Source organism: Vipera ursinii (genome assembly GCF_947247035.1).
Source record: "Vipera ursinii genome assembly, chromosome: 2".
NCBI classification, from domain to species: Eukaryota; Metazoa; Chordata; class Lepidosauria; order Squamata; family Viperidae; genus Vipera; species Vipera ursinii.
The window spans coordinates 183,391,854-183,407,888 of record NC_139513.1 but is presented as its reverse complement, the minus strand read 5'-3'; positions in this window follow the sequence as shown (position 1 = coordinate 183,407,888).

Below are 16,035 nucleotides of genomic sequence, written 5' to 3'. Positions count from 1 at the left end.
ATCTCCGCAAGGAGACATCAGATCTGCAAAACTCATGGTTTTTTGGACTTCGGGGAGGATGGGGAACATGAATATGTGCTTGTTTTTCTTATTTAAGCTCTATCTGCAAAGGGCACTTTTCTTGCTAAAAGCAGTTTTTCCTAACAAATGCAAGATATAACATGGACTATCTCCGCAAGGAGACATCAGATCTGCAAAACCATGGTTTTTTGGACTTCGGTGAGCCGGGGGAACATGAATATGTGTTTGTTTTTTGAATTTGAGCTCTATCTGCAAAGGGCACTTTTCTTGCTAAAAGCAGTTTTTCCTAACAAATGCAAGATATAACATGGGCTATCTCCGCAAGGAGACATCAGATCTGCAAAACTCATGGTTTTTTGGACTTCGGTGAGCCGGGGGAACATGAATATGTGTTTGTTTTTCGAATTTGAGCTCTATCTGCAAAGGGCAATTTTCTTGCTAAAAGCAGTTTTTACTAACAAATGCAAGATATAACATGGGCTATCTCCGCAAGGAGACATCAGATCTGCAAAACTCATGGTTTTTTGGACTTCGGTGAGCCAGGGGAACATGAATATGTGTTTGTTTTTCGAATTTGAGCTCTATCTGCAAAGGGCACTTTTCTTGCTAAAAGCAGTTTTTCCTAACAAATGCAAGATATAACATGGGCTATCTCCGCAAGGAGACATCAGATCTGCAAAACTCATGGTTTTTTGGACTTCGGTGAGCCGGGGGAACATGAATATGTGTTTGTTTTTCGAGTTTGAGCTCTATCTGCAAAGGGCACTTTTCTTGCTAAAAGCAGTTTTTCCTAACAAATGCAAGATATAACATGGGCTATCTCCGCAAGGAGACATCAGATCTGCAAAACTCATGGTTTTTTGGACTTCGGTGAGCCGGGGGAACATGAATATGTGTTTGTTTTTCGAATTTGAGCTCTATCTGCAAAGGGCACTTTTCTTGCTAAAAGCAGTTTTTCCTAACAAATGCAAGATATAACATGGGCTATCTCCGCAAGGAGACATCAGATCTGCAAAACTCATGGTTTTTTGGACCGGTGAGCCGGGGGAACATGAATATGTGCTTGTTTTTCCAATTTGAGCCCTATCTGCAAAGGGCACTTTTCTAGCTAAAAGCAGTTTTTCCTAACAAATGCAAGATATAACATGGGCTATCTCCGCAAGGAGACATCAGATCTGCAAAACTCATGGTTTTTTGGACTTCGGGGAGGATGGGGAACATGAATATGTGCTTGTTTTTCTTATTTAAGCTCTATCTGTAAAGGGCACTTTTCTTGCTAAAAGCAGTTTTTCCTAACAAATGCAAGATATAACATGGGCTATCTCCGCAAGGAGACATCAGATCTGCAAAACTCATGGTTTTTTGGACTTCGGTAAGCCGGGGGAACATGAATATGTGTTTGTTTTTCGAGTTAGAGCTCTATCTGCAAAGGGCACTTTTCTTGCTAAAAGCAGTTTTTCCTAACAAATGCAAGATATAACATGGGCTATCTCCGCAAGGAGACATCAGATCTGCAAAACTCATGGTTTTTTGGACTTCGGTGAGCCGGGGGAACATGAATATGTGTTTGTTTTTCGAATTTGAGCTCTATCTGCAAAGGGCACTTTTCTTGCTAAAAGCAGTTTTTCCTAACAAATGCAAGATATAACATGGGCTATCTCCGCAAGGAGACATCAGATCTGCAAAACTCATGGTTTTTTGGACTTCGGTGAGCCGGAGGAACATGAATATGTGTTTGTTTTTCGAATTTGAGCTCTATCTGCAAAGGGCACTTTTCTTGCTAAAAGCAGTTTTTCCTAACAAATGCAAGATATAACATGGGCTATCTCCGCAAGGAGACATCAGATCTGCAAAACTCATGGTTTTTTGGACTTCGGTGAGCCGGGGGAACATGAATATGTGCTTGTTTTTCGAATTTGAGCTCTATCTGCAAAGGGCACTTTTCTTGCTAAAAGCAGTTTTTCCTAACAAATGCAAGATATAACATGGGCTATCTCCGCAAGGAGACATCAGATCTGCAAAACTCATGGTTTTTTGGACTTCGGTGAGCCGGGGGAACATGAATATGTGTTTGTTTTTCGAATTTGAGCTCTATCTGCAAAGGGCACTTTTCTTGCTAAAAGCAGTTTTTCCTAACAAATGCAAGATATAACATGGGCTATCTCCGCAAGGAGACATCAGATCTGCAAAACTCATGGTTTTTTGGACTTCGGTGAGCCGGGGGAACATGAATATGTGTTTGTTTTTCGAATTTGAGCTCTATCTGCAAAGGGCACTTTTCTTGCTAAGAGCAGTTTTTCCTAACAAATGCAAGATGTAACATGGGCTATCTCCACAAGGAGACATCAGATCTGCAAAACTCATGGTTTTTTGGACTTCGGTGAGCCGGGGGAACATGAATATGTGTTTGTTTTTCGAGTTTGAGCTCTATCTGCAAAGGGCACTTTTCTTGCTAAAAGCAGTTTTTCCTAACAAATGCAAGATATAACATGGGCTATCTCCGCAAGGAGACATCAGATCTGCAAAACTCATGGTTTTTTGGACTTCGGTGAGCCGGGGGAACATGAATATGTTTGTTTTTCGAATTTGAGCTCTATCTGCAAAGGGCACTTTTCTTGCTAAAAGCTGTTTTTCCTAACAAATGCAAGATATAACATGGGCTATCTCCGCAAGGAGACATCAGATCTGCAAAACTCATGGTTTTTTGGACTTCGGTGAGCCAGGGGAACATGAATATGTGTTTGTTTTTCGAATTTGAGCTCTATCTGCAAAGGGCACTTTTCTTGCTAAAAGCAGTTTTTCCTAACAAATGCAAGATATAACATGGGCTATCTCCGCAAGGAGACATCAGATCTGCAAAACTCATGGTTTTTTGGACTTCGGTGAGCCGGGGGAACATGAATATGTGTTTGTTTTTCGAATTTGAGCTCTATCTGCAAAGGGCACTTTTCTTGCTAAAAGCAGTTTTTCCTAACAAATGCAAGATATAACATGGGCTATCTCCGCAAGGAGACATCAGATCTGCAAAACTCATGGTTTTTTGGACTTCGGGGAGGATGGGGAACATGAATATGTGCTTGTTTTTCTTATTTAAGCTCTATCTGCAAAGGGCACTTTTCTTGCTAAAAGCAGTTTTTCCTAACAAATGCAAGATATAACATGGGCTATCTCCGCAAGGAGACATCAGATCTGCAAAACCATGGTTTTTTGGACTTCGGTGAGCCGGGGGAACATGAATATGTGTTTGTTTTTCGAATTTGAGCTCTATCTGCAAAGGGCACTTTTCTTGCTAAAAGCAGTTTTTCCTAACAAATGCAAGATATAACATGGGCTATCTCCGCAAGGAGACATCAGATCTGCAAAACTCATGGTTTTTTGGACTTCGGTGAGCCGGGGGAACATGAATATGTGTTTGTTTTTCGAGTTTGAGCTCTATCTGCAAAGGGCACTTTTCTTGCTAAAAGCAGTTTTTCCTAACAAATGCAAGATATAACATGGGCTATCTCCGCAAGGAGACATCAGATCTGCAAAACTCATGGTTTTTTGGACTTCGGTGAGCCGGGGGAACATGAATATGTGTTTGTTTTTCGAATTTGAGCTCTATCTGCAAAGGGCACTTTTCTTGCTAAAAGCAGTTTTTACTAACAAATGCAAGATATAACATGGGCTATCTCCGCAAGGAGACATCAGATCTGCAAAACTCATGGTTTTTTGGACTTCGGTGAGCCGGGGGAACATGAATATGTGTTTGTTTTTCGAATTTGAGCTCTATCTGCAAAGGGCACTTTTCTTGCTAAAAGCAGTTTTTCCTAACAAATGCAAGATATAACATGGGCTATCTCCGCAAGGAGACATCAGATCTGCAAAACTCATGGTTTTTTGGACTTCGGTGAGCCGGGGGAACATGAATATGTGTTTGTTTTTCGAGTTTGAGCTCTATCTGCAAAGGGCACTTTTCTTGCTAAAAGCAGTTTTTCCTAACAAATGCAAGATATAACATGGGCTATCTCCGCAAGGAGACATCAGATCTGCAAAACTCATGGTTTTTTGGACTTCGGTGAGCCGGGGGAACATGAATATGTGTTTGTTTTTCGAATTTGAGCTCTATCTGCAAAGGGCACTTTTCTTGCTAAAAGCAGTTTTTCCTAACAAATGCAAGATATAACATGGGCTATCTCCGCAAGGAGACATCAGATCTGCAAAACTCATGGTTTTTTGGACTTCGGTGAGCCGGGGGAACATGAATATGTGTTTGTTTTTCGAATTTGAGCTCTATCTGCAAAGGGCACTTTTCTTGCTAAAAGCAGTTTTTCCTAACAAATGCAAGATATAACATGGGCTATCTCCGCAAGGAGACATCAGATCTGCAAAACTCATGGTTTTTTGGACCGGTGAGCCGGGGGAACATGAATATGTGCTTGTTTTTCCAATTTGAGCTCTATCTGCAAAGGGCACTTTTCTTGCTAAAAGCAGTTTTTCCTAACAAATGCAAGATATAACATGGGCTATCTCCGCAAGGAGACATCAGATCTGCAAAACTCATGGTTTTTTGGACTTCGGGGAGGATGGGGAACATGAATATGTGCTTGTTTTTCTTATTTAAGCTCTATCTGCAAAGGGCACTTTTCTTGCTAAAAGCAGTTTTTCCTAACAAATGCAAGATATAACATGGGCTATCTCCGCAAGGAGACATCAGATCTGCAAAACTCATGGTTTTTTGGACTTCGGTGAGCCGGGGGAACATGAATATGTGTTTGTTTTTCGAGTTAGAGCTCTATCTGCAAAGGGCACTTTTCTTGCTAAAAGCAGTTTTTCCTAACAAATGCAAGATATAACATGGGCTATCTCCGCAAGGAGACATCAGATCTGCAAAACTCATGGTTTTTTGGACTTCGGTGAGCCGGGGGAACATGAATATGTGTTTGTTTTTCGAATTTGAGCTCTATCTGCAAAGGGCACTTTTCTTGCTAAAAGCAGTTTTTCCTAACAAATGCAAGATATAACATGGGCTATCTCCGCAAGGAGACATCAGATCTGCAAAACTCATGGTTTTTTGGACTTCGGTGAGCCGGGGGAACATGAATATGTGTTTGTTTTTCGAATTTGAGCTCTATCTGCAAAGGGCACTTTTCTTGCTAAAAGCAGTTTTTCCTAACAAATGCAAGATATAACATGGGCTATCTCCGCAAGGAGACATCAGATCTGCAAAACTCATGGTTTTTTGGACTTCGGTGAGCCGGGGGAACATGAATATGTGTTTGTTTTTCGAATTTGAGCTCTATCTGCAAAGGGCACTTTTCTTGCTAAAAGCAGTTTTTCCTAACAAATGCAAGATATAACATGGGCTATCTCCGCAAGGAGACATCAGATCTGCAAAACTCATGGTTTTTTGGACTTCGGTGAGCCGGGGGAACATGAATATGTGTTTGTTTTTCGAATTTGAGCTCTATCTGCAAAGGGCACTTTTCTTGCTAAAAGCAGTTTTTCCTAACAAATGCAAGATATAACATGGGCTATCTCCGCAAGGAGACATCAGATCTGCAAAACTCATGGTTTTTTGGACTTCGGTGAGGATGGGGAACATGAATATGTGCTTGTTTTTCTTATTTAAGCTCTATCTGCAAAGGGCACTTTTCTTGCTAAAAGCAGTTTTTCCTAACAAATGCAAGATATAACATGGGCTATCTCCGCAAGGAGACATCAGAACTGCAAAACGCATGGTTTTTTGGTCTTCGGGGAGGATGGGGAACATGAATATGTGCTTGTTTTTCTTATTTAAGCTCTATCTGCAAAGGGCACTTTTCTTGCTAAAAGCAGTTTTTCCTAACAAATGCAAGATATAACATGGGCTATCTCCGCAAGGAGACATCAGATCTGCAAAACTCATGGTTTTTTGGACTTCGGTGAGCCGGGGGAACATGAATATGTGTTTGTTTTTCGAATTTGAGCTCTATCTGCAAAGGGCACTTTTCTTGCTAAAAGCAGTTTTTCCTAACAAATGCAAGATATAACATGGGCTATCTCCGCAAGGAGACATCAGATCTGCAAAACTTATGGTTTTTTGGACTTCGGTGAGCCGGGGGAACATGAATATGTGTTTGTTTTTCGAGTTTGAGCTCTATCTGCAAAGGGCACTTTTCTTGCTAAAAGCAGTTTTTCCTAACAAATGCAAGATATAACATGGGCTATCTCCGCAAGGAGACATCAGAACTGCAAAACTCATGGTTTTTTGGACTTCGGTGAGCCGGGGGAACATGAATATGTGTTTGTTTTTCGAGTTTGAGCTCTATCTGCAAAGGGCACTTTTCTTGCTAAAAGCAGTTTTTCCTAACAAATGCAAGATATAACATGGGCTATCTCCGCAAGGAGACATCAGATCTGCAAAACTCATGGTTTTTTGGACTTCGGTGAGCCGGGGGAACATGAATATGTGTTTGTTTTTCGAATTTGAGCTCTATCTGCAAAGGGCACTTTTCTTGCTAAAAGCAGTTTATCCTAACAAATGCAAGATATAACATGGGCTATCTCCGCAAGGAGACATCAGATCTGCAAAACTCATGGTTTTTTGGACTTCGGTGAGCCGGGGGAACATGAATATGTGTTTGTTTTTCGAATTTGAGCTCTATCTGCAAAGGGCACTTTTCTTGCTAAAAGCAGTTTTTCCTAACAAATGCAAGATATAACATGGGCTATCTCCGCAAGGAGACATCAGATCTGCAAAACTCATGGTTTTTTGGACTTCGGTGAGCCGGGGGAACATGAATATGTGTTTGTTTTTCGAATTTGAGCTCTATCTGCAAAGGGCACTTTTCTTGCTAAAAGCAGTTTTTCCTAACAAATGCAAGATATAACATGGGCTATCTCCGCAAGGAGACATCAGATCTGCAAAACTCATGGTTTTTTGGACTTCGGTGAGCCGGGGGAACATGAATATGTGTTTGTTTTTCGAATTTGAGCTCTATCTGCAAAGGGCACTTTTCTTGCTAAAAGCAGTTTTTCCTAACAAATGCAAGATATAACATGGGCTATCTCCGCAAGGAGACATCAGATCTGCAAAACTCATGGTTTTTTGGACTTCGGTGAGCCGGGGGAACATGAATATGTGTTTGTTTTTCGAATTTGAGCTCTATCTGCAAAGGGCACTTTTCTTGCTAAAAGCAGTTTTTCCTAACAAATGCAAGATATAACATGGGCTATCTCCGCAAGGAGACATCAGATCTGCAAAACTCATGGTTTTTTGGACCGGTGAGCCGGGGGAACATGAATATGTGCTTGTTTTTCCAATTTGAGCTCTATCTGCAAAGGGCACTTTTCTTGCTAAAAGCAGTTTTTCCTAACAAATGCAAGATATAACATGGGCTATCTCCGCAAGGAGACATCAGATCTGCAAAACTCATGGTTTTTTGGACTTCGGGGAGGATGGGGAACATGAATATGTGTTTGTTTTTCGAGTTAGAGCTCTATCTGCAAAGGGCACTTTTCTTGCTAAAAGCAGTTTTTCCTAACAAATGCAAGATATAACATGGGCTATCTCCGCAAGGAGACATCAGATCTGCAAAACTCATGGTTTTTTGGACTTCGGTGAGCCGGGGGAACATGAATATGTGTTTGTTTTTCGAATTTGAGCTCTATCTGCAAAGGGCACTTTTCTTGCTAAAAGCAGTTTTTCCTAACAAATGCAAGATATAACATGGGCTATCTCCGCAAGGAGACATCAGATCTGCAAAACTCATGGTTTTTTGGACTTCGGTGAGCCGGGGGAACATGAATATGTGTTTGTTTTTCGAATTTGAGCTCTATCTGCAAAGGGCACTTTTCTTGCTAAAAGCAGTTTTTCCTAACAAATGCAAGATATAACATGGGCTATCTCCGCAAGGAGACATCAGATCTGCAAAACTCATGGTTTTTTGGACTTCGGTGAGCCGGGGGAACATGAATATGTGTTTGTTTTTCGAATTTGAGCTCTATCTGCAAAGGGCACTTTTCTTGCTAAAAGCAGTTTTTCCTAACAAATGCAAGATATAACATGGGCTATCTCCGCAAGGAGACATCAGATCTGCAAAACTCATGGTTTTTTGGACTTCGGTGAGCCGGGGGAACATGAATATGTGTTTGTTTTTCGAATTTGAGCTCTATCTGCAAAGGGCACTTTTCTTGCTAAAAGCAGTTTTTCCTAACAAATGCAAGATATAACATGGGCTATCTCCGCAAGGAGACATCAGATCTGCAAAACTCATGGTTTTTTGGACTTCGGTGAGCCGGGGGAACATGAATATGTGCTTGTTTTTCGAATTTGAGCTCTATCTGCAAAGGGCACTTTTCTTGCTAAAAGCAGTTTTTCCTAACAAATGCAAGATATAACATGGGCTATCTCCGCAAGGAGACATCAGATCTGCAAAACTCATGGTTTTTTGGACTTCGGTGAGGATGGGGAACATGAATATGTGCTTGTTTTTCTTATTTAAGCTCTATCTGCAAAGGGCACTTTTCTTGCTAAAAGCAGTTTTTCCTAACAAATGCAAGATATAACATGGGCTATCTCCGCAAGGAGACATCAGAACTGCAAAACGCATGGTTTTTTGGTCTTCGGGGAGGATGGGGAACATGAATATGTGCTTGTTTTTCTTATTTAAGCTCTATCTGCAAAGGGCACTTTTCTTGCTAAAAGCAGTTTTTCCTAACAAATGCAAGATATAACATGGGCTATCTCCGCAAGGAGACATCAGATCTGCAAAACTCATGGTTTTTTGGACTTCGGTGAGCCGGGGGAACATGAATATGTGTTTGTTTTTCGAATTTGAGCTCTATCTGCAAAGGGCACTTTTCTTGCTAAAAGCAGTTTTTCCTAACAAATGCAAGATATAACATGGGCTATCTCCGCAAGGAGACATCAGATCTGCAAAACTTATGGTTTTTTGGACTTCGGTGAGCCGGGGGAACATGAATATGTGTTTGTTTTTCGAGTTTGAGCTCTATCTGCAAAGGGCACTTTTCTTGCTAAAAGCAGTTTTTCCTAACAAATGCAAGATATAACATGGGCTATCTCCGCAAGGAGACATCAGAACTGCAAAACTCATGGTTTTTTGGACTTCGGTGAGCCGGGGGAACATGAATATGTGTTTGTTTTTCGAGTTTGAGCTCTATCTGCAAAGGGCACTTTTCTTGCTAAAAGCAGTTTTTCCTAACAAATGCAAGATATAACATGGGCTATCTCCGCAAGGAGACATCAGATCTGCAAAACTCATGGTTTTTTGGACTTCGGTGAGCCGGGGGAACATGAATATGTGTTTGTTTTTCGAATTTGAGCTCTATCTGCAAAGGGCACTTTTCTTGCTAAAAGCAGTTTATCCTAACAAATGCAAGATATAACATGGGCTATCTCCGCAAGGAGACATCAGATCTGCAAAACTCATGGTTTTTTGGACTTCGGTGAGCCGGGGGAACATGAATATGTGTTTGTTTTTCGAATTTGAGCTCTATCTGCAAAGGGCACTTTTCTTGCTAAAAGCAGTTTTTCCTAACAAATGCAAGATATAACATGGGCTATCTCCGCAAGGAGACATCAGATCTGCAAAACTCATGGTTTTTTGGACTTCGGTGAGCCGGGGGAACATGAATATGTGTTTGTTTTTCGAATTTGAGCTCTATCTGCAAAGGGCACTTTTCTTGCTAAAAGCAGTTTTTCCTAACAAATGCAAGATATAACATGGGCTATCTCCGCAAGGAGACATCAGATCTGCAAAACTCATGGTTTTTTGGACTTCGGTGAGCCGGGGGAACATGAATATGTGTTTGTTTTTCGAATTTGAGCTCTATCTGCAAAGGGCACTTTTCTTGCTAAAAGCAGTTTTTCCTAACAAATGCAAGATATAACATGGGCTATCTCCGCAAGGAGACATCAGATCTGCAAAACTCATGGTTTTTTGGACTTCGGTGAGCCGGGGGAACATGAATATGTGTTTGTTTTTCGAATTTGAGCTCTATCTGCAAAGGGCACTTTTCTTGCTAAAAGCAGTTTTTCCTAACAAATGGAAGATATAACATGGGCTATCTCCGCAAGGAGACATCAGATCTGCAAAACTCATGGTTTTTTGGACTTCGGTGAGCCGGGGGAACATGAATATGTGTTTGTTTTTCGAATTTGAGCTCTATCTGCAAAGGGCACTTTTCTTGCTAAAAGCAGTTTTTCCTAACAAATGCAAGATATAACATGGGCTATCTCCGCAAGGAGACATCAGATCTGCAAAACTCATGGTTTTTTGGACTTCGGTGAGCCGGGGGAACATGAATATGTGTTTGTTTTTCGAATTTGAGCTCTATCTGCAAAGGGCACTTTTCTTGCTAAAAGCAGTTTTTCCTAACAAATGCAAGATATAACATGGGCTATCTCCGCAAGGAGACATCAGAACTGCAAAACGCATGGTTTTTTGGTCTTCGGGGAGGATGGGGAACATGAATATGTGCTTGTTTTTTTTATTTAAGCTCTATCTGCAAAGGGCACTTTTCTTGCTAAAAGCAGTTTTTCCTAACAAATGCAAGATATAACATGGGCTATCTCCGCAAAAAGACATCAGATCTGCAAAACTCATGGTTTTTTGGACTTCGGTGAGCCGGGGGAACATGAATATGTGTTTGTTTTTCGAATTTGAGCTCTATCTGCAAAGGGCACTTTTCTTGCTAAAAGCAGTTTTTCCTAACAAATGCAAAATATAACATGGGCTATCTCCGCAAGGAGACATCAGATCTGCAAAACTCATGGTTTTTTGGTCTTCGGGGAGGATGGGGAACATGAATATGTGCTTGTTTTTCTTATTTAAGCTCTATCTGCAAAGGGCACTTTTCTTGCTAAAAGCAGTTTTTCCTAACAAATGCAAGATATAACATGGGCTATCTCCGCAAGGAGACATCAGATCTGCAAAACTCATGGTTTTTTGGACTTCCGTGAGCCAGGGGAACATGAATATGTGTTTGTTTTTCGAATTTGAGCTCTATCTGCAAAGGGCACTTTTCTTGCTAAAAGCAGTTTTTCCTAACAAATGCAAGATATAACATGGGCTATCTCCGCAAGGAGACATCAGATCTGCAAAACTCATGGTTTTTTGGACTTCCGTGAGCCGGGGGAACATGAATATGTGTTTGTTTTTCGAATTTGAGCTCTATCTGCAAAGGGCACTTTTCTTGCTAAAAGCAGTTTTTCCTAACAAATGCAAGATATAACATGGGCTATCTCCGCAAGGAGACATCAGATCTGCAAAACTCATGGTTTTTTGGACTTCGGTGAGCCGGGGGAACATGAATATGTGTTTGTTTTTCGAATTTGAGCTCTATCTGCAAAGGGCACTTTTCTTGCTAAAAGCAGTTTTTCCTAACAAATGCAAGATATAACATGGGCTATCTCCGCAAGGAGACATCAGAACTGCAAAACGCATGGTTTTTTGGTCTTCGGGGAGGATGGGGAACATGAATATGTGCTTGTTTTTCTTATTTAAGCTCTATCTGCAAAGGGCACTTTTCTTGCTAAAAGCAGTTTTTCCTAACAAATGCAAGATATAACATGGGCTATCTCCGCAAGGAGACATCAGATCTGCAAAACTCATGGTTTTTTGGACTTCGGTGAGCCGGGGGAACATGAATATGTGTTTGTTTTTCGAATTTGAGCTCTATCTGCAAAGGGCACTTTTCTTGCTAAAAGCAGTTTTTCCTAACAAATGCAAGATATAACATGGGCTATCTCCGCAAGGAGACATCAGATCTGCAAAACTCATGGTTTTTTGGTCTTCGGGGAGGATGGGGAACATGAATATGTGCTTGTTTTTCTTATTTAAGCTCTATCTGCAAAGGGCACTTTTCTTGCTAAAAGCAGTTTTTCCTAACAAATGCAAGATATAACATGGGCTATCTCCGCAAGGAGACATCAGATCTGCAAAACTCATGGTTTTTTGGACTTCGGTGAGCCGGGAGAACATGAATATGTGTTTGTTTTTCGAATTTGAGCTCTATCTGCAAAGGGCACTTTTCTTGCTAAAAGCAGTTTTTCCTAACAAATGCAAGATATAACATGGGCTATCTCCGCAAGGAGACATCAGATCTGCAAAACTCATGGTTTTTTGGACTTCGGTGAGCCGGGGGAACATGAATATGTGTTTGTTTTTCGAATTTGAGCTCTATCTGCAAAGGGCACTTTTCTTGCTAAAAGCAGTTTTTCCTAACAAATGCAAGATATAACATGGGCTATCTCCGCAAGGAGACATCAGATCTGCAAAACTCATGGTTTTTTGGACTTCGGTGAGCCGGGGGAACATGAATATGTGTTTGTTTTTCGAATTTGAGCTCTATCTGCAAAGGGCACTTTTCTTGCTAAAAGCAGTTTTTCCTAACAAATGCAAGATATAACATGGGCTATCTCCGCAAGGAGACATCAGAACTGCAAAACGCATGGTTTTTTGGTCTTCGGGGAAGATGGGGAACATGAATATGTGCTTGTTTTTCTTATTTAAGCTCTATCTGCAAAGGGCACTTTTCTTGCTAAAAGCAGTTTTTCCTAACAAATGCAAGATATAACATGGGCTATCTCCGCAAGGAGACATCAGATCTGCAAAACTCATGGTTTTTTGGACTTTGGTGAGCCGGGGGAACATGAATATGTGTTTGTTTTTCGAATTTGAGCTCTATCTGCAAAGGGCACTTTTCTTGCTAAAAGCAGTTTTTCCTAACAAATGCAAGATATAACATGGGCTATCTCCGCAAGGAGACATCAGATCTGCAAAACTCATGGTTTTTTGGACTTCGGTGAGCCGGGGGAACATGAATATGTGTTTGTTTTTCGAATTTGAGCTCTATCTGCAAAGGGCACTTTTCTTGCTAAAAGCAGTTTTTCCTAACAAATGGAAGATATAACATGGGCTATCTCCGCAAGGAGACATCAGATCTGCAAAACTCATGGTTTTTTGGACTTCGGTGAGCCGGGGGAACATGAATATGTGTTTGTTTTTCGAATTTGAGCTCTATCTGCAAAGGGCACTTTTCTTGCTAAAAGCAGTTTTTCCTAACAAATGCAAGATATAACATGGGCTATCTCCGCAAGGAGACATCAGATCTGCAAAACTCATGGTTTTTTGGACTTCGGTGAGCCGGGGGAACATGAATATGTGTTTGTTTTTCGAATTTGAGCTCTATCTGCAAAGGGCACTTTTCTTGCTAAAAGCAGTTTTTCCTAACAAATGCAAGATATAACATGGGCTATCTCCGCAAGGAGACATCAGAACTGCAAAACGCATGGTTTTTTGGTCTTCGGGGAGGATGGGGAACATGAATATGTGCTTGTTTTTCTTATTTAAGCTCTATCTGCAAAGGGCACTTTTCTTGCTAAAAGCAGTTTTTCCTAACAAATGCAAGATATAACATGGGCTATCTCCGCAAAAAGACATCAGATCTGCAAAACTCATGGTTTTTTGGACTTCGGTGAGCCGGGGGAACATGAATATGTGTTTGTTTTTCGAATTTGAGCTCTATCTGCAAAGGGCACTTTTCTTGCTAAAAGCAGTTTTTCCTAACAAATGCAAGATATAACATGGGCTATCTCCGCAAGGAGACATCAGATCTGCAAAACTCATGGTTTTTTGGTCTTCGGGGAGGATGGGGAACATGAATATGTGCTTGTTTTTCTTATTTAAGCTCTATCTGCAAAGGGCACTTTTCTTGCTAAAAGCAGTTTTTCCTAACAAATGCAAGATATAACATGGGCTATCTCCGCAAGGAGACATCAGATCTGCAAAACTCATGGTTTTTTGGACTTCGGTGAGCCGGGGGAACATGAATATGTGTTTGTTTTTCGAATTTGAGCTCTATCTGCAAAGGGCACTTTTCTTGCTAAAAGCAGTTTTTCCTAACAAATGCAAGATATAACATGGGCTATCTCCGCAAGGAGACATCAGATCTGCAAAACTCATGGTTTTTTGGACTTCGGTGAGCCTGGGGAACATGAATATGTGTTTGTTTTTCGAATTTGAGCTCTATCTGCAAAGGGCACTTTTCTTGCTAAAAGCAGTTTTTCCTAACAAATGCAAGATATAACATGGGCTATCTCCGCAAGGAGACATCAGATCTGCAAAACTCATGGTTTTTTGGACTTCGGTGAGCCGGGGGAACATGAATATGTGTTTGTTTTTCGAATTTGAGCTCTATCTGCAAAGGGCACTTTTCTTGCTAAAAGCAGTTTTTCCTAACAAATGCAAGATATAACATGGGCTATCTCCGCAAGGAGACATCAGATCTGCAAAACTCATGGTTTTTTGGACTTCGGTGAGCCGGGGGAACATGAATATGTGTTTGTTTTTCGAATTTGAGCTCTATCTGCAAAGGGCACTTTTCTTGCTAAAAGCAGTTTTTCCTAACAAATGCAAGATATAACATGGGCTATCTCCGCAAGGAGACATCAGATCTGCAAAACTCATGGTTTTTTGGACTTCGGTGAGCCGGGGGAACATGAATATGTGTTTGTTTTTCGAATTTGAGCTCTATCTGCAAAGGGCACTTTTCTTGCTAAAAGCAGTTTTTCCTAACAAATGCAAGATATAACATGGGCTATCTCCGCAAGGAGACATCAGAACTGCAAAACGCATGGTTTTTTGGTCTTCGGGGAGGATGGGGAACATGAATATGTGCTTGTTTTTCTTATTTAAGCTCTATCTGCAAAGGGCACTTTTCTTGCTAAAAGCAGTTTTTCCTAACAAATGCAAGATATAACATGGGCTATCTCCGCAAGGAGACATCAGATCTGCAAAACTCATGGTTTTTTGGACTTCGGTGAGCCGGGGGAACATGAATATGTGTTTGTTTTTCGAATTTGAGCTCTATCTGCAAAGGGCACTTTTCTTGCTAAAAGCAGTTTTTCCTAACAAATGCAAGATATAACATGGGCTATCTCCGCAAGGAGACATCAGATCTGCAAAACTCATGGTTTTTTGGTCTTCGGGGAGGATGGGGAACATGAATATGTGCTTGTTTTTCTTATTTAAGCTCTATCTGCAAAGGGCACTTTTCTTGCTAAAAGCAGTTTTTCCTAACAAATGCAAGATATAACATGGGCTATCTCCGCAAGGAGACATCAGATCTGCAAAACTCATGGTTTTTTGGACTTCGGTGAGCCGGGGGAACATGAATATGTGTTTGTTTTTCGAATTTGAGCTCTATCTGCAAAGGGCACTTTTCTTGCTAAAAGCAGTTTTTCCTAACAAATGCAAGATATAACATGGGCTATCTCCGCAAGGAGACATCAGATCTGCAAAACTCATGGTTTTTTGGACTTCGGTGAGCCGGGGGAACATGAATATGTGTTTGTTTTTCGAATTTGAGCTCTATCTGCAAAGGGCACTTTTCTTGCTAAAAGCAGTTTTTCCTAACAAATGCAAGATATAACATGGGCTATCTCCGCAAGGAGACATCAGAACTGCAAAACGCATGGTTTTTTGGTCTTCGGGGAGGATGGGGAACATGAATATGTGCTTGTTTTTCTTATTTAAGCTCTATCTGCAAAGGGCACTTTTCTTGCTAAAAGCAGTTTTTCCTAACAAATGCAAGATATAACATGGGCTATCTCCGCAAGGAGACATCAGATCTGCAAAACGCATGGTTTTTTGGTCTTCGGGGAGGATGGGGAACATGAATATGTGCTTGTTTTTCTTATTTAAGCTCTATCTGCAAAGGGCACTTTTCTTGCTAAAAGCAGTTTTTCCTAACAAATGCAAGATATAACATGGGCTATCTCCGCAAGGAGACATCAGATCTGCAAAACTCATGGTTTTTTGGACTTCGGTGAGCCGGGGGAACATGAATATGTGTTTGTTTTTCGAATTTGAGCTCTATCTGCAAAGGGCACTTTTCTTGCTAAAAGCAGTTTTTCCTAACAAATGCAAGATATAACATGGGCTATCTCCGCAAGGAGACATCAGATCTGCAAAACTCATGGTTTTTTGGACTTCCGTGAGCCGGGGGAACATGAATATGTGTTTGTTT